The sequence below is a fragment of the Tyto alba genome, unplaced genomic scaffold (genome assembly GCF_018691265.1).
Source record: "Tyto alba isolate M040663 unplaced genomic scaffold, T.alba_DEE_v4.0 Super-Scaffold_10, whole genome shotgun sequence".
Lineage (NCBI taxonomy): Eukaryota > Metazoa > Chordata > Aves > Strigiformes > Tytonidae > Tyto > Tyto alba.
The window spans coordinates 23,865,093-23,892,617 of NW_024881262.1; the positions used below are offsets into that span (position 1 = coordinate 23,865,093).

At 45.7% G+C, this 27,525-nt stretch overlaps 1 protein-coding gene across 3 annotated transcripts in view; it reads left to right on the forward strand.

Moving 5' to 3' along the window:
* Nucleotides 1-11,963: 11,963 nt before the first annotated feature.
* CAB39 (calcium binding protein 39) overlaps nt 11,964-27,525 on the forward strand; it is a 42,694-nt gene continuing 27,132 nt past the window's right edge. The window contains exons 1-2 of one of the 3 annotated variants that reach the window (XM_042799455.1): nt 11,964-12,110; nt 13,817-13,886. The gene's annotated coding sequence lies outside the window, so the exon portion shown is untranslated. Of the gene's footprint in view, nt 12,111-12,661; nt 12,683-13,816; nt 13,887-27,525 lie in introns of those variants that run through there. The other 2 variants (XM_042799444.1, XM_033001624.2) reach the window with 2 other exon arrangements.

Genomic DNA, 27,525 nt, shown 5'->3' on the forward strand with positions numbered 1-27,525 from the left:
ACCTTCCAGCTGGGTTTGGCTCAGATGGTGGGTGAGGAAGGGGAGATGCCCCCTCAGCCCCCCTCAAACACCCCTCCACCAGTGCCTTGTGCGGAAAGGGGCACCTTTCCAAGGCAGTCAGGGCAGCAGGGGGAAGCCTGAGACTACCTTGGCTTCTGGCCCAGCTGAGCATGGCAGACGTGTCAGCAAATGCAGAATTGCCTAAAAGCTCTGAAAAACATGTCCTCTGCCCGTTGGCATCCCTCCCTGGCTGAGCACGGCTGCAGGGTGCTGTGTGTTCCCCCTTTGTTAGTGGCCCAGGGGCTGGCCAGCCCCCAGTGCCACCGGGAAAGGTCTCTCTGGTCTCTGTGGTGGTGGCATCTCCTCCCTCACCCTCCTTTCCTCCTTGGCCTGGAGCTGTGGTTTCTGCCTTACTCCTGCTTTCCTTACCCTGCGAGGTGCGGCCGAGCTCCTGGGAGAGGGGGATGCTCTGCGAGAGGCTCGCCCACGGGCTTCCCCTGCAAAGCGGCTTCCACGAAGCAAGCAGGCGAGGTGGTGGGTACCGGGGACAGATGGGTGTGATGGGGGGGCCAGGGACAGCATGGTGGCCCCTGGCACCCAGCCAGGGTCAGTGACCAGCCCACGCAGGGCAGCTGAGCCCCCAGCCTCGGTGGGGTGAGCCCCTTGGCTTGCCCGCTGGTGTCTGCTCTGGGTGAGCTCATTTCAAGGTTCATTTGTAAGACAGCACCGCGGTGAAAAAGAAGAGTAGCTTTTGCTGTAAACAGTTATTTTACACCTCTCAGTCAGGGCAAAGGCCTTTATTTTGGAGGCACGGTGGGTGCAGGCGGGAGAGCTGCCCTGGCTTTGGGGGAAGGCTGACATCTGTGCTGGCGATTGTAGGGACCCAATAGGCCGATGCAAATGAGCATTAAAGGGAGCTTTCTGAAAATTCCCGCTTTCCTTTTGCATTGCCCACTGCCAGGTTTCACTGAAAAGGGGATTCTCCTTCGTAAACAAAGCCTCCCTTTTTTCCTGGGCTTTCCAAAAAAAAAAAAGGAAAGAGAAGGGGGTGAGTGCTGCTTGGAGTTTTCTTTTTTGCTATTTGTCTACATTTCACACCCTGGAGAAAGAAAACAACTTTTAACATCTGTTCCTGCACTTTTTTAAGAGGGAAAGAAAGGCTCTTGAAAAGGGGGAAAGTGTGGCAGATGTTGGCAGGTTCCCTCCAACGCAGATGTCTTGCTCCGAAGAAAACTTTCTTTGGGGATTGGCAGCCAGGGCTCCTCTTTGACTTGGGACACGCGACTGCCTAGCGAACGAAAGGACGTGGGAAAGCAACGGCGAACAAAAGGGCTTATTCAAACAAACCTGAGAGCCGTGAACAATCTAATAACCAGCAGAGAAATGGTCAGCAGCCCCCAGCCCTGCTGGGGAGGGGTTTGGGGCAGCCGGGGGGCCAAGGGAATTTCACCCGTGTCCTCTCCTTGCCCCCTGCCTGCTCCCTCTGGGGCATCCAGTGTGGTGCTTTGGCCAAGGACCGTCCTTTTCGAGGTGCTAAATGGTCTCAGCTGGCGTACAGGCCCAGCTGCGTGGGAGCTGGCTGCCCCACGGCGTCGGGCAGCAGAGGAGGTGGAGGGCAGGTACCTGCCGGGCAGCTGGGCTGGGCTGCCCCGCACGCACCGGCCAAGGCAGCAGGAGAGGAGCAACGGCGGGACAGCAGCAGTTCCTTTAGTTAAGCTTTTAAATGAAAGGTTCTACTGAGATAAGAATTTAAAACCCCCCCAACCCGATTGATTAGGACCAGTTGAAAGATGCTTGTGAAACAGATTTTGAGGAAAGAAGATTTTTCTTAATGGAAAGCGAAAATATTGAGAGAAAAAAGTATTTTCTGTGAACCTTTCGTTCACCCTCTTCCCTTCTTTCTGGCTGGTAAAAGAAAATGATTTAAAATAAGTTTTTGCCATGAAAACTGGTAATATTTCAGTTTAGGCACTTCATAGGAAAAAAGTGAGAAGCCTGGAGAGGAGGGAGCAGAGCCAAGAAAATTCCCATAAGAAAGTAACTAATTCTGGTTTGCTGTTAAAGCTGAGGAGCATTGTGATTATTCCTCTAATTCCTCCAAGTTTTGTTCTGCCTCATCTCTGCCCCAGTCCATTTTCTGTGGGCAGGGCAGAGCCGCTCCTGCCTGCAAGGCTGCCTTGTGCTGGGCCAGCTGGAAGGGAAAGCCCGGTGAGATGGAGCTGTGTTGCTTCTTTGGAGGTCAAGCGCTGGGGTGAGCAGCCCAAACCCCCGATGTTGGTGTCTCCTGTGTTTCTCCCATCAGCAGAGTCCCCCCTGCGTGGTGGCTGGGAAGGAGGAGCCATCTGAGCAAGGCTGAGGAGCCCCAGGCTGCAGGAAGGATTCTGTGTGTCACCAGAGACCTGCGTGCCCACCCAGGCCGGTCCCTCCTGCCTCTTGCAACTCAGAGTGACGCTGAGCACCAGTCCATCACCTGGCAGGACTAACCAGGAGGGCTGTGCAGCGCTGGGGCAGCCCCTGAGCCCAACCCAGGCCCCAGCTGGTTAACAAAATGGCCTCGTTAATGCGGCTGAGCCTTTTTCAGGGATGGATTTGCTGTGGGAGAGCGGGAGGAGAGATAAGCAGGTGCTCCTGAGCGCTGCCAGATCTGCTGCACATGTGGTTCACAGCAGGACCACTCCATCCCCTCTCCTTTCCAGGTTGGGGATGCAGCCGGGCTGGATTTGTCCCCAGTTAAGTGACTGCTTGCCCCTCTTCTGAGGTGTCTCTGCTGCCTGGGTGTGGGAGCGTGGGTCCCCGGCGGCAGGAGGTGCCGGTGGGCAGGCTGTCACGGGGGGTGCACAGGGTGCTTGAGGTGTCCTGCCCCATCCAGCACTTCCAGCTGCGTGGAGGTTTGCCGGGCCTGCTTTTATGAGAGCAGCTTTGCTTTCGGCACCCGCAGCAACGCGGGGTTTGTGAAGCGAGGAGCAAAGCGTGGGTTCGGGAGCCGCGGGAGCGGGCAGTGTGCGGCCGGGGCAGCGGCGCGGGGAGCGGGTCAGCCCTGACACGCAACCTCTGCGTGTCCTCCGCACCCTGCGCTCCCTCCCCCGGGGACGGGCTCCAGACCCGCCTTGCTGTAAGCAAGCACTCACCAAGGAGAGGCTGTTTTTACGGGGGCTTTAGTCATTATGAGTAAAGAAGTTTTTGCCTGGGTTTTTCAGAAGGTCAGTTCCGGTTCAAGGTTGAGGTTTAAAAATGAGGTGTGTAGCTCTCCTTTAAAAGGTTTGAATCTGGAGTTTTCTCGGTAGCTGTAAATCCCAAGCAGCCCGTCCCGAGGCCGTGTGTCACCCAGGAGCAGCTTGCTCCCAAAATGTTACAGCAAGAGAGGAATGTGAGGAGCAGCAGGACGTGCCGGCGCGGTGACTGGCTGCGCTGGGTCCGGAGGGCGCAGGCGGTGCCTGGGCAGGCAGGCTGGCTCCTGGCACGCAGGCACCTAAACCGCAGCCGCTCGGAGATTACTCGCTGTTGGATTGCCCAGGGGGACCAGGGCTACATCTTCAGGCTGGCCTCAGTATGGGACGTTGTACCTGCCATGTCCCATCTCAGGCTGGTGCAGCAGGGTCCGCAGCGGGACCGCGTGTCCCGCAGCTCAGCCAGGAGAGGATAGCACTGGAAATGAGCTGGGGCAGAAGAGCAAAGGATGATTTATCTGTGCTTGGGGCGTGGAGAAAAGCATTTGTCGTCGTTTGCTATTATAAGGAGAGTCGGCTGAGAGCACAGCCCCGATGCAGCAGACGCCTTCCGTGATGGGACACGGGACCGAAGGCACCGTCAGAGCTGTCAGTGAGGGGAGCTGGAGCGGTGCTGGGGAAGGTTGCTCCGGTCACCCTTTGCCTTGGAAGGCTGTATGGGTTAAATCCTTGGGGATGGGGTGATGCTGTCTGTGCCAGGTCACCATTTTTGGCAGAGGGCTGGGAGGCGAGGGGGTTTGTGGCTGGACGAGAGTTGTGTGGTGAGTGGGGAAGAGGCAGAAGGGATCTGGGAGATGAGTCGATGTCTGTGGTGAAGTGGTGGCCTGTCAAAGCAATGTCCTATGCAATTCACCATGTTGTAGACAGGGGTAGGAGCACAGTTGGAGGTTCACCTTCTGCAAAGACGTTTACAGGTGGAGAGAGAGAGGACATATATGGCATTGGACAGTGCTACATGCAGTATTTTCATCATAGGGGAAGTCCAGCTCCAGATGTAGCATTGGACATCTGGAAATTCTGTTGGTGCCTCTCAATCCAGCTCCTTTACTGAGTGCACCAAACCTTGTTAGCCCCAGGTCAGCTTCCTCGGTACCATCTGGCTCTACCATCTTCAGGAGCGGACTCCTGGGATAGAAAATAATTACAAGGCTGTTACCAGCTGAGTAATTCTCAGCTTTTCTTTCACACACCCCCATCCAGCCTTCATGTTAAGGATCAGCTGATGCTCCTGCTGTTGCTCAAGCCGTCTCCCGCCTGGCAGGTTAGCAGTGCTCCTGGCCCCAGAGGAAGTCTTATCTACTGCTTTGCAGCCAGAAAGCTGCTGCTTGCAACACGGCTCCTAGGCCAAGAGCATCTTATAGGAAGAAGAAAATCTGATAAGCCGTGTGGGTGGTGACAGGCTGATAGGGATTAGACCCTTGCCTGTGCAGAAGTGGTGGCACAGGGGGGAAGAGGCAAGCTTGGTGGAAAGGGTGTAGGGGGCTTCAAAGGAGCATTCAAGCGGGTTCTTGAACTTTCCTCATGGGGCATCCCAGGAGCTGTTTCATTCAGGAGGACAGCTCTGGTCTTTCTCACACTCTGTGTGTGCGCGCGTGTGTGTGTGATGTTACCAGATGCCATCTGATAACAAGCTTCATCTATAATGCAGCGACTGCTTGGTTTACTCAGTAAGTTTCATTTTCACAGCAACAGGGGTCCCTGGCTCCCCAAACATCAGAACCCAGGGCTCAGCACCCTCCATACCCCATAAACCTAGCCCCTGCATACCCTGTATCTCAACCCATGCACATCCTGTATTTCAGCCCCTGCACAGCCTGTTTCTTCTTAGCTTCTTGGTTCCCAAGGCCACAGAAGGATCTGGGTTAAGTTTCACCTTTGTGAGACAAATAGCTCTTCTGTGCCTGTGAGCAAAGGTGGTTTTCGTCCCGGCTTGGCCACGCGCCAATAGCAGTTTTCTTTATATGGTACGTATGTATACGTGTACTGACACCACATCCTGACCCCCCTGGCACAAAATACCTTGTCAGCACAAGCGAGGCAATGAGACCGGTCACCGTTAAGGCTCTGCAGGGAGAACAACTTGCAGCCCTCCTGCCAGCACGGGGGCAGCGGGACGGCCGGCAGCGCACCGGGCTTAGCAGCAGCATTTCCTATGTGCTGCTCATTTCTGGTGCTGCAGGGCTGGGATTGCAGCACCCGAGGAAGTGTGGAAACACTCGCTGCTTCTTTTTTTTTTTTTTTTTTTTTTTTTTTTTTTTTTTTTTTTACACTTGCTGGCTCAGTCTCGGCACAGCCTGGCTGTTGCTGGGACAGCAGAAAACACAAGGGTCTAGGATGGGAGGGCATGAGCTGCAGGGTCTCTGGTCTTTGTGAGCCAAGTCTGTCCTGGATTGTACATACTTTTGAAGGTGAATCCCACTGAGCTGGGTGAAAGGGGCTCAGCCCTTCCCCAAACCAGTGACTGATGTTGAAGCTGGGGACAGGCAGAGCTCTGGAGTGCCCCCCTCCTCATGAGCTAGGGATCCCATCAGGAGGAGGAACAGGAGAAGGAGGAGGAGAAAGGGGCACAGAAAAGCTTTGGAGAGTCTCAGGGAAGGTCCTGCCACGTATTTGCAGGAGTGGCTCAACATAGATTTAAGTGTCGAGTGACATGGCAATGACTCCTGCGTTAACTCAGCCCCACAGCAGCTGAGACCGAGTCCAGCTAAACAGCAGCACCAAGCCCATCCTGTTCGCTGCAGCAGTTTTCTGCTGTAAGAACTAATTAATTAGTTTATGCAAAGTCCTTTGAAGGGGTAAAGTGCTACATAAGTGCATAGCAGTGTTATCCAGAGGGTGTGGGCTTCAAAGCTGAGTAGGCACTACTTATATATGAAAGTTAGCAAACTTGGTTCATAATTTCTTTAACGCATGAAAAAACAGGGAAAGCATCTTAAAAAGCAGTCCCACCACTCATTTTGGTAGTACTGAGCCTGAGGAAGAGTCACTAAAGAAGCCAGTTCCCCGGAGGGTGAGCAGTTGCCTTCCAGTTCCCCTTTTCTGGCTTTCAACCCTAAGGTACTGGCATAACCAGGAAAAATCTTTCTCCTTCAATAATTTTCTATTTTAGAATGATTCATTAAAAGCGGGAGAATAAAAGTGCTGAGAAATCATAGAAGAAAAGCAGTCCTTTCAGAGATTGTTGGGTAAGTTCAGGTTGGGAGAGAAAGTTCCTGAGGTACCTCTGTGGCAGCTCGGCCTCTCTTCTCCCAAAGCCCTGTGAGTTTTTTACGTGGCAGCTAGCCCTTGTGTGGACACGTGGAGGGAGGCCGGCTCACGCACCTGATGGTCATTCGGGCACGTTGGGTGACCAGCGGAGCAAAACGTCACCCACCGAAAGCACCCGTGTGGGCTGCCTGCTGGGGGGCACCTGAGTGGGTTCCTGGACCTCGGCTGTCTTCTGCCACTGCTTACAGTACAAGTGTTAAAAGGATGAAAACTAAAGGCTCCTGCCAATATATGGAATATCCTTTTTAATCGTTTCACCAGTGTTCACAGCCTTGTGTCTTTCCTGCATGATTTGGGATTCGTTGATGTATTTGCTTCTAGTACTATTGAATTAATGGATGTATCTGGCTGGCTTTTTGCCCTTTTTTTTTTTTTTTTTTAAACTCAGGAAATACATTCTTCTACGGTGCTGTTTTTTGGGGTGACTTCTGTTATTTCCTTTCATGCTTACTACGCTGATGGAAATTTGGTTTTGGCTTTAGTAGTAGATTCTTGCTGGAATGGATGCTGCACTTTATAGATAACTTTCAATTGTTCCACAATAATAAAAAGTTTATTAAAAGGACATGGTTCTGCAGAATGACCTACTGCTCTTCTTGCTGTCCAGGAGAGGAATCTGCAATGGATTTTTTTTTCCTATTCTTCTGGCAATTGCTTTTTTTTTTTTTTCTGACAATCTTTACATGCCACCCTTAGTTCTTTTCATTTGCAATAATATTTTTTAAATGTGTTTTAATTCTGAAAGGGCACCTTGAGAGGAGAATTGAGGATAAATCATAGCATCCCCGTGAAAAGAAAACAAACAACTGATATGGGTGACAATTACATTTATTTGTGCTTTCTACTATAAATAGGTTTGGAGGCTTTGAGTCTGTTCATTGTGTATTAATTGAATGAACTGAAAGGTAACAAAATGCTTACCCAGCTATGTTTCTTTGAGAAAAGCTTTGAGAGCCTGCAGTGAACATCCCCGGCCAGTAATAGGTGAAATGCTGTTTCAGGAGCAGCCACAGGCTCTTGTGAAATCTGGGTGATTAAATTCAGCCACTTCAGCTTGGTCCAAAGCCCATGGAAAGACTCTTGTTCTTCCAAACTTTAAGATATTCAGCATAATTGCAGTCATCACAATTCCTAATATTTCCTCCCCAAAGCCTTTTCCCTGAAACACTCTGTCAGGGACCAGGAACCCGGGCTCTGGTCTCTGAGTCACACCAGTCATGCCCATGACCAGTTAAGACATAAGCTGGATGTTGGTTATGTTCCTTCCTCTTTGTGTATTTGTCAAGGCAGCTGGCAAGAAGACCCAGATTACTTTTTCAGATGGTCCGTGTTGTGCCTATTGAGATGGCCATGTAGGTGCCAGAGGAACACCTCCTTCCCATTGCATGGCGAGGTAGTGACGTGCCCGAGGTACGGGCAATTGTTTCTGCCGCTGTGCTCCCTGCCCCGCGTTCCACGATGGTTTGGGCTCTGTGCAAATGGGGCTCGTGCTGGGGAGCTCTCACGTGCACCACTGTCGGTAAAAGTGGGCATGGGGCTTTTTGTAGGAGTGACGTTTACTTTGCTTGGGATCATGCCCATTTGGGCTATGGGCAGTGACATCCAAAAGCACGTGGCAGGCTGCAGGACCTGGGGGGACGCGGTGCGGGACATGATGAGAGGCACTTGGGACCTGCCCCTTCAGCAGGGTAGTGGTGGAGGGGAGGAAACATCCTCCAAAGGGAAAGGGCACGCGTGTCCTGCTGCATTACAGCCCTGGAGAAGGTAACAGTCACTCTGATGCACCCTCAGTAGTTCACGCAGGCAAAGTAACTCATCTAGTTTAGCTAAGAAACAAGCCTTGACCTCTGGGGACGGGGTGGGACAGAGACCCTTGGGGCTGCTGGGGACCTACTTTAGAAGCTGTGTTGCCACGCTCTTAAGGAAACCAGCCTGGTGTGAAGGACATCCTGCAAACATGATGCTCTTGCAGCCTGGTTTTTGGCTGGATCGCAGGAGCCCGTGGTGCTATCAGCAGCCTCCCTGCCTCCACCTGCCCTTGGCCTCACGGAGGGCAGAGGGAGGCTGGCCCGGGAGAGAGAGCTGCTGCCACGCAGGACCTGGCATCCCACGTGGGGCACGGCAGCTCTGCCTAAGGTACGGTCAAAGGGAGAAAAGAGGTGGGCAAAACAGGTGCTTGAAGAAGCATGAATTTCACAGGATGACGTAGTATTTTTTCCCACTTCTGCCATTTGTCCGTGTTGGGTGGTGATTAGAGGAGCTGAGCTGCAGGGCTCCCTGGGCCTCAAACCAGCAGCAAACCCTGGGATGCCATTCAGTTCCTCCTGAGCAAAGCACCTGAGTACTTGCCTTTCTAACTACCTTTTTTTTTTTTTTTTTTTTTCAGTGAAGTAACTTGGATTTTTAAAAGTTTATTCACTTCCTAATTCACAAGGATTAATTAATTCACAATGGATGTCTCAGTCATGGCTGTGAATTAGTGAATTGCTAGTGAACTAAGAGCTCTTTCACATGTTGAATTTAATTCCTGCTTCTAAGAGCTTAGAAGAATCATGTGCTCTCTGTTCAGGGTTTTCCCTGCAGTATACTACATCAGGAGGGTAATTGCACTGAACCCATTACTTGCATGATCCTTTTTCCATTGGTCACTTGTAAAGCAGTAGTGCCTATTTTCCAGCAGCTGGTGTCAAATCCCTGTACTAGCATTTGCCTTTAATTCCTTCTCCCCTCAAGTCAGTACCCTGAATATTATCTGTTTAAACTTTAAAGTTTTTAGCATAATTACAGGTTAACAATTTGAACTCAGACATACACACCCTTTCCATGTTGGCTTTGAAAACCATTATTCCCAGCTCACAAGTGGGATAGACGAACTGTCAACATTTCCCCAACGGCACGCTGTGGGCCGGGGAAAGCTTTGTGAGCCATTCCCCACGGTCCCATCACCTCACGCAGGCAGCGTGTCCCCCCGCCTGCTCCGGGTCCAGAGCTGCTTCATCTCTTTTATCTTTATGGAAGAGCAAGTATATATTTGGAGGATATAAACGAGTACATATCAAAAATACATATATAAATATATATATACACACTTGCTCTTATCTTTTTACATATATATGTGTATGTACTTGCTTATACCCCCATGCCCCGTCCGGTGAGGTGTTGACCATGGCAGGGCTGGCCAGGGTAGCCTCCAGTGGCACCAGCACGCTGCCCAGCGCAAACGCCTCCGCACTCCCGTGCCGTCGGGCGCACGGACGGCTGCGAGTGCGGCCAGAAACATTTTTCTGCACCCAAGCTGTAGCACAGAGCGGACTAAGCAGGCTGATTCAGGAAGACTTGTTGGCTGCGCGCTTCACATGTTCTGTGAGATCTTTCCGCATCAGAGATGGCACCAGGAACCTGTTTTCTCCTGCTGTTAGCTGTTGTTTCCTGCCGGATGGCGCAGCCAAGCCCAGGGAGCCGTCAGGGTGGGAACGGGAGGAGAACAAGGGGACTTTGAGCAGGACGCTGCAGGTGGATGACATGCAAAGGGTCTGCGAATGAAAACCCATCTCGCAGCGGGGAGAAGTTGGCCTGTGAGATACTGGAGGTTGCTGCCAGGCTGGTAAAAGACACAGCTAGCACAGAGTACCCGGGATATACATCCAAAACTGCAACACAGAGGGCATCACGCTGCTTGGGCATGCCAGCCAAGCACCGCCGGACCGCTGTGTTTTCTTGGGCAGCCCGGGATGCTATTTGTTGTCTGGGTATGAAGACTATTTTTGCTTATGTTTGAGTGAGTTTGCTTTTTTAATTTGGTAAACTTCCAGCTGGGGAGAAGGGAACGCCTGCCAGGCATGGGGGAAAAAAGGAGACCCTGCAGACCCCAGGGGAGCGTGTGTGCCCAGCACCCTGTGCAAACCCCACCGCACTAGTTCAGGGGTCACTACAGAAATTGCTTTCGCTTTTCTTCCACCCCATCACCTCCCTGTGGCTACCGTAAATTCTCACTCTTAGGTGTGAGCCCAGTCCCAGTGAGGGGAGCTTTGGCCCCTCTGTGCCCGGCAAGAGCTGCCGCCTCCAGCGCAGCGTCCCGGCGGGAGCCCCCGGGGTGGCAGCAGCAGCTCTGCCTGCCCCCGCGCCGCTGGCCTTTGGAAGGGCAGACAAGGCAACCGCGACACGTGAAGTTCGGAGCAGCAACGCGCTGCTGCAGGAAAAAATTACGGTATCAAGAAGCCCGACCCAAACCCTCCCCCGTGATGTGATGGGGAAGTGCAGGAGAAGGATGTGGAGACACATAATTAAAAGAAGCTGAAGACAGAAGCTGTCAGCTGGAGCTGTGTGGAACACGGGGAGCTTAGGGCCATTTTGAGAAACCAGGCCAGCAAGTCCCGCTCTGCTGCATGGCAGTTACACATCAGACCCGCGGGGGCAAGGTTTCACATCATGGCTTGTAAGAAATTCATGACTTGTTCCATCAAAATATATTTTCCTGTTTTAAAATCGTGTTGGGTATTATACTGCACTAATGGACAACATCGGGTTGATCTATGCTGGGCGAGAGGTGGCCTTTCTTTGATTCAGGCTAAACTGCATTTGTCACGGTGAGAATAATATGAATATTACCTGCCAGGGACATAGAAACAGCCTGAAGCCCTTCCACACCACAGTGGGAACTATCAGAAAACCTTCAGACTGTAATTCACTGGCAGCCTGATGTGCAGGGCCGGCTGAAACCCAAGTCCGAGGCACAATGCTGTGTCACAACCCCACATCGGAGCCCCGATGCTCATGGTGTGGGGAAAAAAAAAAAAAAAAAGAGTTTTCTGAGAGTGCTGAGGGTGCGAAGGGTCTGCCAGAGGTTGGGGCAAAGAGGGGAGGGTGGAATGAGTATAATAATAATAATAAATTGTATACACCAATAAATGCTAAACAATAGAATGTAAATAATAAAATAATCTTAATAAAGAACAAAAGAATAATAATAATAAATAATAAAACCAATATGAATTAATAAATAACAAAAGAATAAACAATAAAATGTAAAAGATAAATATTGAACCCAATAAATAGTAATAAAGAACAAAATAATAAATGTAAACAATAGTAAACAATAAAGGAAATAAGGATAATAATCAAGGTTACGTATCACTACCAGGTAACCCGATGGCGGGGGTGCTTTGGCACCCACCCGCCCGGGGGGCGGTGGCGCAGGCCACCCCGTACCCAGCCGTGGGGCTCCCTGGCGCCGCCTTTCCCCGGGGCGCGGGGGGCAGCGGCGGCCCCAGCGACCCGCCCCCTCCCCGCGAGGATCCCGCCGCCGGCGCCCCGCGTGGGCGCTGCCCCGGGTCCTCCGCGCCGGCAGGGGGCGGCGGCGTGCGGCGGCGGGGCGGAAGCGCCGCCGCTCTCCTCCGCCCGCCGCCGCCGCCGCGCTCCGCCGCCGGGCGAGGGAAGGGCCGCAGCGACGCAGCAGCGCGCGGGGCGGGGGGGGGGAGGGGGCCGGGCGAGCCGGGGCCGCGCCGCGCCTCTCGCCGCCGGAGCCGCGCCGCCAGCCGCCGGGGCGGTCGGGCTGCCAGGGGCAGGCCCCGCCGGACACGCCGCCGAGGAGTGCGCCAGGCCGCGCTCCGCTCTGAGGTACCGCGAGCGGGGGGTGGTGTGTGTGTGTGTGTGTGTGTGTGTGTAAGGCCGGCGGCGGGTCGGGCCCGGGCCCGGTGGGCGGTGCGTGGGGTGAGGACGGAGCGGGGGTGGGGGGGGGGGCGAAGGGCGGCGGGCGCATTGTCCGCCGTTTCCCCCCGGCGCGGGGCCGGGTCGGGGCGGGAGGCGGCGCCGCGGCCGTTCGGGGCCGGGCCGGGCCGGGCCGGGCCGAGGAGCTGCCGAGGAGCGCGGTTCGGCCCGGCCGGTGCCCGCCGCTGCCCGGTCCCCTCTCCCCGCTCGGCCCGGCTGGTGCTGGGAGGGAGCGGCCGGGTTGGCCTCGGGGGCGGCGCTGCCCCCTGGGGCTCGCCGGCGGGCTGCGGAGGGGGCAGTTCCCGGCCGGTGCCGCCCTCACCGGAGGGGGTCTGCGCCCTGTGGGAGCGTTCTGGGGGGTGTCTCTGTGCTGGCGTCTCGCAGCCCGGGGCAGCGCGACGGGGAAGGGTGCAGACCGGTGTCGGTGTTGCGCTGGTGCGGCAGCGCCTTTCATCCCGAAGTTCCTCAAATGCCGTAGCTGGGTAACGAATTAATCCGCGAAGCTGCGCAGGGTTTACCTCAGCCCGCAGGAGCGGAGCCGCTGCTGGGGCGGGAGGAGCCGCTGCTCCGCGGCACCTCTGGGAACGGGGGGGAACGCTCCGTCCCAGCCGAGCGGCGCGGGGGAGGCAGGTGGGCAGCGCCACCCGAGTCGGCCTTTCGGACAGGAGGACGCCCGGGGAGAACCTCTTGTTGTGCCCTTGAGTGGGCTGGGGGTGCGGAGCAGGCGCTGACTTGGGCAGTACTCGCAACGTCCAGGTCTAAGGCCTCTTCCTACAATTGTTATTCATGCCCTAATAGGCCTCTGTGCTGAAATAACTGTATGTGAGGGCTGTCAGGATCCCAGTTTTCTTGCAGACTACCCCACGGAAAGCTAACACGGAGTCATCTCAGTGCTCCATAAAAGAAAAAAAAAAAAAGTTTTTTCATTGCTTTTCTTACAAATCTGTGAAATACTACTAGTATTGGAACTCGGATGTATGCAGTATTTTGGGGTATTTTTTAGGTTTTTTTTTTATAGAAAATTTAATTTTTGGTAAATGATCATGCAGGTGCGTAGGATTTATTTAAAAGCTATATGCAGTCTTATGGGAATGGTGTGATTTAATTTGCATGATGAGTCAAATATTAAAATACATGACCTAGGCTCCTTAGTTTCAGTGAGGCAAGTAACAGTGCTTGAAAGAACAGTTTAAATGTGGACAGAAATTAAATTTGATTAGCATCAAAATATTGTAAGGTTTTTTGCATGCGTGGTTTTTCAAACTTACCTGTCAGAAACTCTAACTCAAGGCCCTGTGTTTTCCTTTCAGCAGTGTAGTTCATCGCCAGGAAATGTCTTCCTTTTTAACGTGAAGAACTCATGAAATCATATACTGTCAGAGGAAATTTAACATCCTGAGCTTGCGCCTTGGCATCTAAACTTTTAAATAATAGATTTTTACTATTTAAAACACCGTGTACCTTTAGTTAATACCTGTTACCTAATACCTGTTGATGTGGCACATGCCTTCAACTGCAGAGAAAAAAAAAAGGCCAAGAAGTATTCTGTGAATTAGAATAAGCATGGTACCTGTTTCAGGGTCAGAAATAACTCGATTCTTTTTTTTTTTTTTCAGTTGTCCTGTATGAATTGGCAGCTTATCTGATCTGTAAGAGTGGCATGATGCCCCGTGGCACTGTGTCTTGGTAGGATTCTGTCTGTCATGGACTCGCTGTTTTAAGAATATTGTATTTTACAGTTAGCTTCATGGCTGTCTTGTGACATGAGAAACTATTGAATCAGCCAGCCAGTATACGCTTGGCTTGAAGCAAGTTGTATTTAAACTGTAATCTCAATGGTAGTGTGATAGACGTGTTGGGGACTTTCCTTGGTCAGACAGAAAAAGTAGAGGAGGAGATTGTGTCTGATGGTGTTGGGAGCAAGCAGAATAAAGGTCTTGTGTGCATTTGTATGTATAGACTAGCATGCTGCTAAATATTTCTAAGTGCTGATAACATTGATTTTTTTGAAGTTGTGTTCTCATTTATGTTTACACAGATTTCTGAAACTTTGATACGATCTGTAGGTATTTAATGCATGGTTGTAGATACAGAATTATAAATTAACTTTTTTTTTTTAAAAAATACATGTGTTTACACAAATAAAGAAGAGTAGATAAAAGTTCTAGTTAAGTAATACTTTTTGACAATATGTTTTTTGAGGGATAATTATGCTCTTCGGGCATTATCAAGCACAGACCAATGCATATTCCCAGCAGGGTATTAAAATACTAAGAAAACTCTACCTCTTGGAATTCTTTGATTGCTTTTATGAAACATTTATTCAGGAGGGAATGATATCTATTTTGCATTCTATTGTGGAAGCTAATGCATTAGTCTTTTATTAATTAATGGGTAGTAGTCAAATGATACCTTACTGTTGTGCTGTATGTGCTGCACTTTCTAGTGTTTTTTATGGCATTTTTGTGAATATTAGAATTACTGACCAATGTCCTCCCTTCTGAATCAGTTCTCTATTGAGTTTTTGCAGATTTTTTTAATGAGTTGATTGCAACCTTAATTTCTGTGTGAAATCTTTCTGGAACCTTTGATAATCTCTGTAATGCGCTTAGAGGCTTTAGACGCTTGCTAAAATGATGGGTTTTGTAGTGCATGTAGAGTTTTGGGATGGCGCGCAAATAGTTGAAGCTGGTTTGAAGCAGGGGGCAGAAAGGAGCCCAGATGACCTTTTGAATTCCCCTTTGGCCCTACTTTTCTGTACTTCTGACACTTTATAATATGATTTAATTACAAGAGCAGCTATTAAATATGATTACCTTTGTCTAATTGGAGGCATCTTGCAGCTTTCTATCAAAAATAAGATTTAACTCATTTGCTTCTTAAAAATTAATAGTACCACAACAGCCTGCAGCTATTTATATGAATAATGTGCAAAGCAAAGAATGTGAGTTGAATTTCAAATGTTTTATTTTCTACATTGTACTGTTGACATCTTGTAAATCTAGCAATTTCTGGTAAGGAAACAGTGGGCTATGTGCACTTTTATCACTACTTCTTAGCTGCAAGTTGAAGCCAGATTTTAGTCACATTGAACAAGTAAAAAGGGTTTTGTCCAGTGGTCCTTAAGTCATGGTGTTCACTGCGACTGTATTTGTACAGCTGTAGATAAACCTTAAGGAAGATGAACGATCCCTTTTGCTATTAATGCTTAAGATTGTGCTGTTCTAACAGGAGAACTTTAAAACTGCTACTTCCCCAATTTGTTGTCTGATTTAGGGTGTTTGTCTGAATTGTTTGCAAGTTCAGCTCTCGTTCCCTACTGCTTGGGTGCTCTCTTTCCCCATGTTTTCTCTCAATATCGTGCTTCTTGCAGCACAAGATGTAGAGGTGTGAGCTAGAAGGAAACCGAATGTCTTCGGTTAGAAGGTGAAACTTTAGAGATCCTTCCCCACCCCCCAAGTGCAAACACAAAGGTTAAATTAGAAGATGAGGCTGTCTTGAATTATTTTAACGGACTTGAGTGAGGCTTTTAAAATGCATGCTTCAGGAGTACCTAAGGCTTAAACTGGTGTCATGTGAGTTTGGTCTTTCTTTAGCCTGTCAGATTTATGTGCTTTCGTTATTCTGCCTTATGATAAAATGGCACATTCATTTGTCCCTATTTAAGTACTCTTACAAGGGATTGAATTCAGGATTGATCCAGACTGGAAGCAGCCAAAATACTGTGTGTTTGCAAGAATAACTGTGGTCGTTCCTCAGCAGCCTTCATGGTCTGTTTTTTTCAGACAACATTAATTTAGAAAGTAAATTGCTTAGGTTTAAATAAACAACTGCAGTTTGCTAACTCCCTTGTTTTGCGTATTCTAGCTAATACTGCATATGGTCAAAAGACACTATAAAAAGTTTCTGACTGTGGACTTCAAATATGCTAAAAGAAAGCAAGTTTTAAGCCTGTCCACAAGGGCATAAAATTTTGAGGGAAATCACCGAATGTTTTAGCAAATCTTTTTGTTTGTTGGAAATCTGCTACTTCTAATAAAATACCTAGTTCCTTTCTAAACATCTGTTTGCTCTGCAGTTCTCCTCTCCCCTTCAAACAGTCGGAGACTTCATCGCTAAAAAGTTAAATATAGCAAGACAGCTCAAAAACTGAGAAGCTATAATTAGTACAGAACTGTAGTATTTTAGTGTAACAAGTTTCTCTAAGTTCAGGAACATCTTTGGATGAAGTTGTTTAGGAGTTACTACTTGGAGTTATTATAAAACGTTCAGGTGTACTGTCGAGTGACAGTGAAATGGCTGCATCAGTGAAAAATTGCTGTGTGCTGCTTTTGATCCTTACCCTGCTGTGTATTTTTTTTAATCAATTTGTATTGATAACAAATTCCTTTTTCTTACTGAAAGAATGTAACTAGACGTTTATCCGCAAACCCTGCAAGATTTGAAACTTGACACTTAAAAATAGCTAAGATAGAATTTAGCTATAAATTAAATTGAATTAATATGTCAGTTTTTCAGGGAGTTGAATATGTGTGATTGTGAGAGAAGTACTTATGCTCAGTCATTTGTGTGTGTGAAATGCCTTATCTCCTCTGAAGAAATGCCTTATCTCCTCTGAAGAAATGCCTTATCTCCTTTGAAGTTATCTGTGTTAAAACATACGATGAAAAAATTGAGAAGTGTTCCCAGAAATGTGGAATGCATAATCTTTTTCTGGCTGCTAGAGGTGCCCAGGCAAACAGCTGACGTGAAGAAATACCTTTCTGAAAAGTTTTTATTGTTCTGTTTACTGACTTCAAAGTAAAGCATGCTAGTGCATAGAAATACAAAGAAAGCCTGTTGAACAGACGGTTGTGGAAGGCCCCTCTGTCTTGCTGGCCAGCTCTCATGTCTGCTGCCCCTCACATTTTGCCAGGCAGAAGCTGACTGTGTGACTTTCCCTGTGGTTTTTCTTTTTACTTCCCTGGCCCAGAGCTCACCTGGGAAGGCTTGCCATGGATGGATGCCTTATTTTTGTTCAGAGCCATGCCAGCTTCTCAGCTCATCTGTTGAGGACGTTGCTTAAAAAAAAATAAATCTGTGGATGTTGAATTATCAATAGCATCTTGTACAGCGTGGTAGACGTGTGTGCTGATAGCACACATTCAGAGCATCCTGCTGCAGTGGAGTCTCTGATCTCTTCCTCTGGGTAAGCAAGTTTCAAGAGTTTTTGCTACAGTTGTAAAAATGAGGCAAAAGCTACTTGTGTGGTTATATTTTACTTCGACTGTTACATGTGAAGTATGTCCTTTACTGCTTTGGCAGATGATAGTCCTTTTAATATATGTCAAAAGATTTTTTTTTTTCCTGATGTATTGTAATGGCTTATAAAATTAACCAGCATATAACATTTTGACTTTATTGAGTATCATGTACAGACAAAGAAAAGGCATAAGAAGAGTTTCTTCACAGGGAAGTAAGATTTTAGAAAAGAAAATATAGGTGTTTTTATTTTACCTGAGACCTTAGTGATGCAGACATGCACTGAGTATAACACAGGTGAGCACTGAGAAGTCTCTCCCACACAGTTTACGAAAGCATCGCTCTTCTAACCTGTAACACCTGCTATTCAAGTCCTGAGTTTCTTCTGACCGGAGATTGGTAGTGATGGAGAAACTTTACAGGGGAATTTAAAGAGATACCTTGTAGGGGAGAGAGTTGAGGCACAGTTCTTTGTAAAGACTTTGTATATGCTCAGTACTATATTAGAAAAATGTTGAGATAGCTAATATCTCAAAATAGTTAATATCTCAAATAATGTTGAGATAGTTAATATCTCAAAAGTTAACAAATATTCAGAACCTCACTGTGCTTATACTGATTTGGTACAAAAAGTTTGATTATGTGATTGTTTTCAGTTTTTTTCCAGCAGGACCTTTTGTTCTCTCAGGGCACAAGAGAAGGCTAAGTGGAGGGGCATCCTTTGCATGTGCTTGTTTAGTCACAATGTAGTATTTGGTCTTTGGCTTTATTGCATAAAACTCAGTTTTTTGAAGACAGGAGGATCCAGGTCCTTGTGGGTTTTTCATTGGTTCACAGATACTAATGAAAGTACATTTCACAGTGTTCTTTAGCAGCATGGTGTTTCTCCCCCTTTTTTTCAGGGAAGAATGCTTAAGCACAGAGAATTTTCTCCTGTGTTTGAGTGTGTGAAGTTGTGTGTGTTGTCTGGTGGACCACTTGAGAGCTTAGACTTCCAAAGCTTTTTTTCCCAGTGGCATCCATTTGTGATGTGAGATTCAGCTGCTTAAACATAGGTATCTAATAGTATTTTGGATGCTCCAAGGCATCTCCCCAAGACTGGTAGGAGGTTTATGATTTTCTGAAGGGGCGGTTGAAGATGACCTGTGCTGTTCTAGTGCGTTTGCAGTGGCATTTGTCATTCATAGATCTGAATTGCTGCCATAGTATTAGCTGTTAGCCTTAGAATCTCATTTTGGTCTCCCAAAAAAGGATGGGGACCTAGGTAGTGACCACATTAGGCACTTGGATTATGTGTTGCCTAATGAGAAAGAAAGATTCAGGCTAGGCTTCTGCTGTTCAGGCCAGTACTTTAGAGTCTTGACTGAGGGACCTGGTTTTGCTGTCCTCTGCCTTGGTGCATGCTTTCCAACTTCAAAATCAAATAAGGAAAGGTTCCTATGGAATATTTGTCTTTGTATAGTTTGTCAGTGGAATTAATGAAGGCTTCTCTTAAAGAAAGTTCTACTGAGGGAAAGCTAAAACAACCAAAGGTACTTTGAGGTTTAAGGTTTTGTAGTTTTTGGGTGTTGGACTTGAGGGCCTTGCTACTTGAACATGAGGAATTCAGCTTGTCTTAAAATATGGTCTGAAAGTAAACACAAGCTCCAGCAACTAGGTCAAATAGTCTTTTTCCATGGATTTCATGGATAATGATTGACAACGAAGAAAGCTTCTTGAAGATATTCTAAATTTTCTAAAAAAGTGCTGTTCTGGATGTGATTATTTAATCTGTAATCTCTAAGAAAAGCAGTATATTGACTCATCAGTATTGACTAACATAGTTCCGTTTTACATCTATAATTGGACATTGAGCAATATTTAAACTTTGCTAACTCTGTAATAGGGTGGAGCTGGAGTAAACAGTTTTTCTGTTAGGAACTGCATCCATTCACAGAGCATTTTGGGCAGAGTCCTGGCATAGCTGTGCGGTCTGACTGGTGCTGCTCTTAACCCATGTGTTATGGTGAGGGGACTGACAGATCGTAAAGAGGCGCTTTATTTTAGGGTTATGAAATATTTTCCAAAAAAAGTCTCAAAAACTTCAGGGTGTTTGTATGTGATGACAAACTTATGAATGTATTGAAGTTTCAAATTGTGGGAGAGTTGCATGCCATTTTTCTTCATTTCTTTAACTTGGAAAAAACAAACAGTCTGCAACCCCCCAGCTTTCTAGCCAGTGATTGTAGTTACTCCTTCCCACCTGTATATGTTTCTGTCTATCTTAAAGAGAAATTAACTCTGTTTAGTGAGCTTTCATTCCTGTTTGGGAACAAAAACATAGTACATAGGCGTGTGTGCCTATGCATACAAAAAAAAGTTAACAGCAATATAAGCATGGATTTAGAGTGTATGTCCGGTAGAAGATGGATTATGTTTTTTCCTTTGAGACTGACCGTGCAAGTCTTTTTCCTTCCCTTAGGAATTGCACTGAGTAAGATCTCAGTGTTGCTGTAGTTGAGTTGGAGTAGAGTCTGAAGAGTAGTTCTGCTCTGCCTCTGGCATTGGCAGTTGTCCCTCATGTATTTATGCAGGTTGAGGATGTAACAGTATCAAATCTAGGAAGAAATGTCGAATCTGTGTTTCACAATTAGTTGTTCTTGAGCTCTTTAGCGAACAAGGATAAGGATTGTTGGCCAGAAATACAGAATTTTTCCTCTCCAAATGGGTTATTTTTAACTTTCAGAATTACTTATAAGCGTTGAAAAGTCTTAGTGCAGCAGGAGTTTCTACAACTTGTAGCTTCTGTTTATTGTGGTACTCTAACTTTCAGTGTTGTGGATTCACGCCTGAGATTTATACCAAAAGTGAGAAAATCTGGACTTTCATCAAGTCCCTAAATTGGATAACAAAACTAAACTAAACTTAAAATTATCGTGAATGGGGAAGATTAAAAATCTGTATTTTAGGATCTAAAAGGGAAATCTGGATAGTTTGAAAAGCAATAGTGTCTTTCACATTGTTTATTTAGATCTTGTTTGACTTAGTAGTGAAAAAAAACATTTTAATAGATATCTATTATCTGAATTCTGTGAAGTCCCCTGATTTACTTCTGTATCTAATGGATGGTTGACCAGGTTGCAGAATTGTCACTGTATGAATTTTATTTTTGTTATTTTAATTTTTTTCTATTTATTTTATTATGGGATCTGCTTGGAGAGATAACTCAAATGTCCCCAGAAGGGAAAGACAGAGGAAATGTATGTATATCTGATGGATCACCATAGGCATCTGGCACGTTGTTTCTATTCTGTTTCCATTTAATGTACAAGTAACTGGAACTCTCTGGTGGTGTCAGGAGGGAAAAGACGTTTCACGTGGATTTTTCAGGAATATCTGTTTTTTCAGAGTGTGTATGCTGATGTATCCTGCTGTATCACGGATCTGTGGACTGGCATAGCGTGAGTCATCAGAATGACTCTTAGTTATGTTGGCGTGGCAAGCGCTTGGACACATTTTGGGGGGAAATCGAGGTCATTCCCCCTTCTTGATTCCGGAGCTGCAGAGCATTTAATAGCATGAAATTGAGTTCAGCATTAAGTTGAAACTTCTCTCCCTCTGTGTCGAAATACTTGCTACAAAAGGAAAACACAGTGGCGTGGTGTTGAAAGTTCGGGCTCTCGCCTCATCTCTCCTGAAGGTTGGTGCCATGGATAGTCCTCCTAAACCTGGTATACATCATATCTACCCTTAAATATATCTTTCTGTGATCTGCCTTGCCCCAAAGGAACACACCTGTCTTGGCAATTGAGGTGTGATGTGGTTTATGTATTCGGAATCAAATCCCTAGTGACTTTGAAGATTTAGACCAAATCTGTGAATAGGCAGAAGGAAGAGGGGTGACTTGAGGGAACTGTGCAAGGGACACTTTTTTACAGCTGCTTCAGGTATATTGTGATCTTTAAATTATTTATGTGTAATTTCTGTATTTCTGTGGCTGTTTCATTTCTTGGGAGGAATGAATTATCCTTTAAGGTTTTAGGATTTTTACTTGTTTGTATATTATCATGGCACACAGTTTGATCCTCAGTTCAGTAATGACTTCTAGTTTAGTTGAAAAGGGAGATAATATTATCAATGTGTTTCCTCTTTCCTGAAATCACAATAATTTTGTTCAGGCTAAATTTCAGCCAGCTACTTCTCATAAATTTATATCGTACATACACACTGGTGTCTTGGTAGAAATGAGATATACATCTGAATATGACAGATGTGTTGATTTTTTGATTTTTTTTTTTTTCTGTTTCAAGTGATGCCCATGAAGCTAATTCTTGATCTTGTGTATACAGGGAAAAAGAGAAGCTTCTCCTGGCTAGCATCTGATTTTGCTAATCTTTGCGCTATTTTCCCATCTGTCACATTGTCCTTGGTACAGCGTACTCAAGTGGAAGCAGGGATTTCCATCTGAGGAGAAACTGGGTGAAAGTTCCATACTAAATGATACCTCCACACAGCTAGCTTGGGAAAATCAGACACTTGGTTTATGGTGGCACTGGTGTTGGTTGGCAGTGTGAAGGAAAGAGCACTTTTCATAAAAAGGTACTTAGCAAAGCCCTAGCACAGTGACAGTTGTTATGGTCAGAGGTTGTGGTCTTTATTAATATAAGCTGTATCTGCACTAGTAGGATTTATCAACAGAGCTTTGTCAGTAAACCTTTTGTATTGTCATCAAAACTGTGTTTTAAGTGCCAGGGACCATGTAAAAAAAAAAAAAAGTTTGACAGAAAACAAATTCTTCAAATGGATAATGACCTTATGGATCAGCTCAGATATTGCCTGTGCATCAGTTCCTAGTACAAGGTAAGAGATAATTTAAGGAAAAAAAAAACCCCAAACTGAACAACTTCTTCTCTTTACTGAATGAGGGTATAATAAACTAGAAGCAAAGGATTCACTGTAATGGCGGGGTCATGACTCCCGAGTCGTTTATTGATTGCCCTTGCCTGTTTTCTCTCTGAGTCAGTACATAACTCCCATAGGTTATTTGTCAGGAACTCCCTTTTGCAGAGGAGATATGTAATCATTGAATAATATGCCAAGTTCTGTTGGTTTCGTGTAGCAGGAATCAGCTTGGATTCATGAGAGTTATCTTGGAATAATTTACACTTTAATCTTTGTGTCACACCAATGAGATATCTCAATGGAGGTAAAAATGGCAGAATTGAGGAGTCATCCATGGTTTCAGAGTCACCTCTCAGGAGTTTGACTAATTGGCTCAACATCTTTTTCAGCACAGCTTGCTGTGCCTGTTGGTTTTGGGTTTCAGCCATAGTTAGGTCAAGCTAATGCACAAAAGTAAACCCGGAGACGTTAAGCTATGCTTGATTGCATGTCATCTCAGCTAGTTTGTAAAGAGCTGTTGGGACTGAGGTGAATTGTACAGTAGTCTAACATAAATAGTCTTTAATTGTGAAGTCCCAAATTGATTATTTTGGAAGAGGAGCCTTCACAGGTGTAAAATGTCGAAGCAGAGACTGATGTAGTTTGTTATATTCTGCCTGTGGCAGGGTCCAGTAGTAATCAGTTAGGGATGATGGATACTCTTTAATATATCTTTCCAGTTCTTAAGTCAGTGTTTTTAGAATGTTCCTGAGCTACATCGGGATCGCTGTCTTACAGCCCATAACTTAATGCTTTAATGTTGTTGTTCCTTAAGTGATCTTGTTCCTTTGTGGGTTATGTTTATTAAAGATGTGTTGTTCTTCAGATAAATTAGGTGAAGAGCTGTGGTCTGTTGAACTTAGATAAACTTAGGTTGAACCTTAGAAGTTTGTAGCAGGCCACAGAATTTGGTCTCCAAAGGAAGTTAAGGAACCATGGGAAAAATACTGTTGATTTTCTTAAATGTTATTTTTTTAAAGTGATCCTATGTTACGGTTCTTAATGAAACTACATTTGTGTAAATACTTTCTCCATTTTGATTTTTTTCCCCTAGCTTTATTACTTGTGCTTCTAGAGAATGGATTTACTCAGTGTAGTTTTTTGTTTATTGAGAGAATATTCTCTAAAGAAAATTGCACCTTGGAGGATTGAGCCTGGAGCAATCCCAGGACCATTGTCGCAGTTTAATTGTTCTCAACTTCTCTTCAAAGCAAAAGGCCCAGAAAGCTCATGTGCATTTCCCTTCCTGTCTTGTGCTAGTACTTATGATTCTCATCCTCCTTCCTTACGTAACTAATCCATGTTTGAGGTAATCTGTTTTTCCTCTGTTCATTGCACTGGCTTTCTGGTTAAAACTAAATACTAATGTGGTGGTAGTGGAGCCTCCTGTCCTTTGCTTGTATGGTTTCTGATATTCATACAGCTGTCTTTAGTTACTGGAATATGTTAACTGTAGACCATATTGCACTATGTGAAATGAAATCAGAGGTTAAACTGCAGTGTACTTTCTGCCTCCCCTTTTGCCACTTCTTCACTCTCAGAATTAACCTTTAGATGTGTATCAGAATTCTGATGCAAAGAGAAAACCCCTGGAAAGTAATGGGAATAATATATACCAAGGAATAGAAATAGTTACAAAGGAGACTCTTCTGCTTTGCATTTTTGCTTCCAAGGGTGAGTAGAATGGCACATACATAATTGCAGCAGTTTTTGTCATGTAACAAGTATTCTGGGTTTTGCGATGATTCTGTAAAGGCATCAGAGACAACGTGGGGGTTGACTGTAATGCCAGGCTACAAGAAAATTATTTGAGCTTCAGCCTGGCCAGAAGCAAGCATACTGTCTGACAACTTTTCTTGAAGCTTGAAGTATATTCTTTTTGGTGGTCAGTGTGTTATGAGATAGTAGTTACTTTTTGTAGTGAAACTTGTGATTATTATTTAAAAAAAATATATATTTACTAAGGAATGGATGAGGTATTTACATGCTTGTCTGTATACCATATTGCAGCATAGCAGTAAGGTTTGTGGGGAAATTAATGGGTGGGGTAAATCTAAACAGTACACCAGGGGAAGAAGCTGAGTCGTAAGATTTCCTTGAATACGGAGGAAGAGCTGGGATCTCAGATACTAAGCGTTAGTATTAAGAAGCTTTTGTGCTTATATTGGACCTCTGAAGCCCCTTAAGCAGCAGCCTTATTTAAAACCCATTTCTACTTAAGTTTCTTTCAAAAGCTTTGTAGCTGTGTGTTAAACCGCCATGAATATAGTAATGTACAAGTCACAAAGTATAATGTAGTTTTAGGAGGCTGCGGTGAACTAGAGGAGCCTTTTGGCAGCAGCTGCCCTTCTCTTCCCCCAGCGTGGTGCAGGTGTCTGCTGGAGAAGTAGGCTTCTGAAGAGGCAGAAGGATCAGTGAAGTAATTGAATGGCAAGAGAGAAGCCTGCTTAATGAAAGGAATCAACTGGTGTTTGGTGCTAAAGAAACAAGCCAGGCTGTGAACTGCTGGGGACCTAATTGCTTTGAAATTTCCAGAAAGCGAGAAGCTTCTCACATTATGTATTTAATTTTTACATAGACATTTATTTTCTAATTTTCCTTTTTTCTGAATACATTGATCTTTTCTTGTTCCTTTAATTGTTCATCTGCTACAGCAGAGAATTTTTTTCTTGATGATTTTAATTTTTCGCTGAATTAAGTTACCATTCTTAGCGGATATATATTTTATTTTTTTTCCATTTTAATCTTAAGTGGGTCACACCACAAATAATTCTGTGATGCAGAGTTGTGGAACTGCTTTTGAATCAGATTAAAGCTATTGTGTGCTGTAGACTTGATAGAACAAGTTAATAGTGAATTTTAAGGAAGATGCTAGTGTTCAGTGGTGGGTTGGACGTGCCAGCTATGAGATGAACGTGCCTGTCTTGTGAGAAAACTTGTATGTATAAATTATGTTCCTCACAAAATGTCACTACCGATCCAAATAGATCACTGATTGCTTTAGCCATTTTGTATGTCAAAAATTCTACTACTTATATGCGTGACGGTTGATGCAGTCCTTCTGTCCACATTTTAAACTTATGTTGAAAGAAATGCAAAAAAAAAACCCGTGCAGAATTATTTAAAGGATAGGAAAAATGCCTTGGAGTGGGAATATACTCTTAAATTTTGCCAGCTGCTAGTGCCAGTAATTATAATTTACAACCATAGCCATTCTGTTAATGGCACGCTTATGCAGGTAAAGCCATGGTTATTGTAAATAGTTCACGCTGGAGCCCTGAAATAGATTGAGGTGTGGCTTCTGCTCTTTATCAGTCTCATTTCCTCCATGGTAGGAAGGTTTTGTATGTGAGGTTGTATTAATAAACTCTGCTATTTAGACATGTATTTTGGATGAGAGGCTGTGATGTTTCAATTTGTTTAGCATATCAAAAAGCAAATTGAAAAATTATTTTGGTATAATGCTGAGGCTCTAGAAAGTTGTTTAATCTAGTGGAAAACCATATATCCAGAACCAGGGCACTGAAAGATGTAGTAGACAACAGCACATGAGAAATGTGGAAGAATGTTTTAATGATGAATGTGAGTACTGAATTTAAATAATACCCTGAAGGAAATGATGGATGCTGCCTTTGGTCAACTATACTTCTGCAATTAGGAGTGGTGAGGCCTTTCAGGAGACGTGCTGCAGCCTGGAATTTGCAGTGATGAGCTGGCAGTGGTATTTCAGATGTTTCGATGGCACCTGGCTGCTGTCAGCTGTGCCAGCGGTCGCATGTGCCCTGGGGCAGCAGCTGCTCATCTTCCTAATGGTACTTACAGAAAGCACAGTCAGTAACTTAAGTTCGGCTAAATACTCTGATAACCAGTAAAATTCTGTAATCTTGTACAAGAGGGTTGAATAGCTAATATGGTGTCTGTTTCTCCCTTTGAAGTACTTGAATATTCTTTTCCCAAAGAACATAGTAGCTTGCATAAAAATTGGTTCTTGGATCAAAGGAATGGCTGTCAGTCTTCCTTCGGATGCTGGGCATGCCTAGGAGTGAGGCAGTGCTTTTAAAAATGCATAATTTCTTGATCCATTTCTGGTTTTATCATTCCAAACAGCCTTAAAAGTGGTGAATTCTGGTTGAACTAACAGCTGCTTGTAACAATAAGACCTGATGAAAACTGATTTACATTACTGTTTTCAATATTGGCTTATGATCCTTGTTAATCTAAGAGGCATACAACAAAAGGGCAGGTTCTGAGGGGAAATCAGTTCTGTTAGGACAAACACATGCTCACTGCATTATATTTTTAATACAAACATGCCTCTCCAGCAAGTTGCAGCATGTTTTTTCAGTAACGGACTGATAAATTGTCAATTAAAAATCTGTATACAGAGGAGAACCATTTATTGTGAATCTAGGTATTTTGCCTTTGTAGACTCACTGACTTATTTAATTGTATTTGCTTGAGTCAATCTCCTGTGTGTTATTAACACTGTTGAATGTAATCAGCACATGATAACAATTTCAGAATAGAGGTTGGCAGCTTCCCTCTACCTGGAGGAGGAGGTGGTGGTGTGCCCTCCCCTCCTGTCTGCTCCAGCTGCTTCCTCTCCTTCCTCTCTTGGACTGGCTCTGGCTCACAGCAGGGTGTGCCTTGTACTGGTTTCTCTTAAGAACCTATCAGAAATCTTTTTTTAAATTTTTTTCCCCCCATTTTTGTTGGGTTTGTCTTCTGTCATTTTGGTGAGTTCAGTCTGCACACTGGACATTCGGACAAATATCAGACCACTCAAAATAACTGATGGAGAGGGACCTTTCCCCTTCAGTCCTGCTGTTGATTCAGCTCCAGCTTTTTACCATGTGGTTAGTGCCCCAATGGTGAGATCATACGGTGAGGGAACTGATTCACAGCTACTTGCTGGTCAAATGTTTGTTTGTTTGTTTGTTTTTTTCCCTACATTCCCCATACTTCTCATTGCTTACTTTCCTTTAGTGTGTTAGTTTTCTGACAGCTTGGCGAGTTCAGTCAGCTCACAGCTGGCTCAGCTGGCTCTGATGTAAAAGCAGGGGAAGGAGTTGGGGTGCTGCGAGCAGAGGGGGCATGGGACTGCCCCTTCGGCAACAGCCAGCTCTTGGGTTGCCTCATTTGTTTTGGGGAACCTTACCATTAA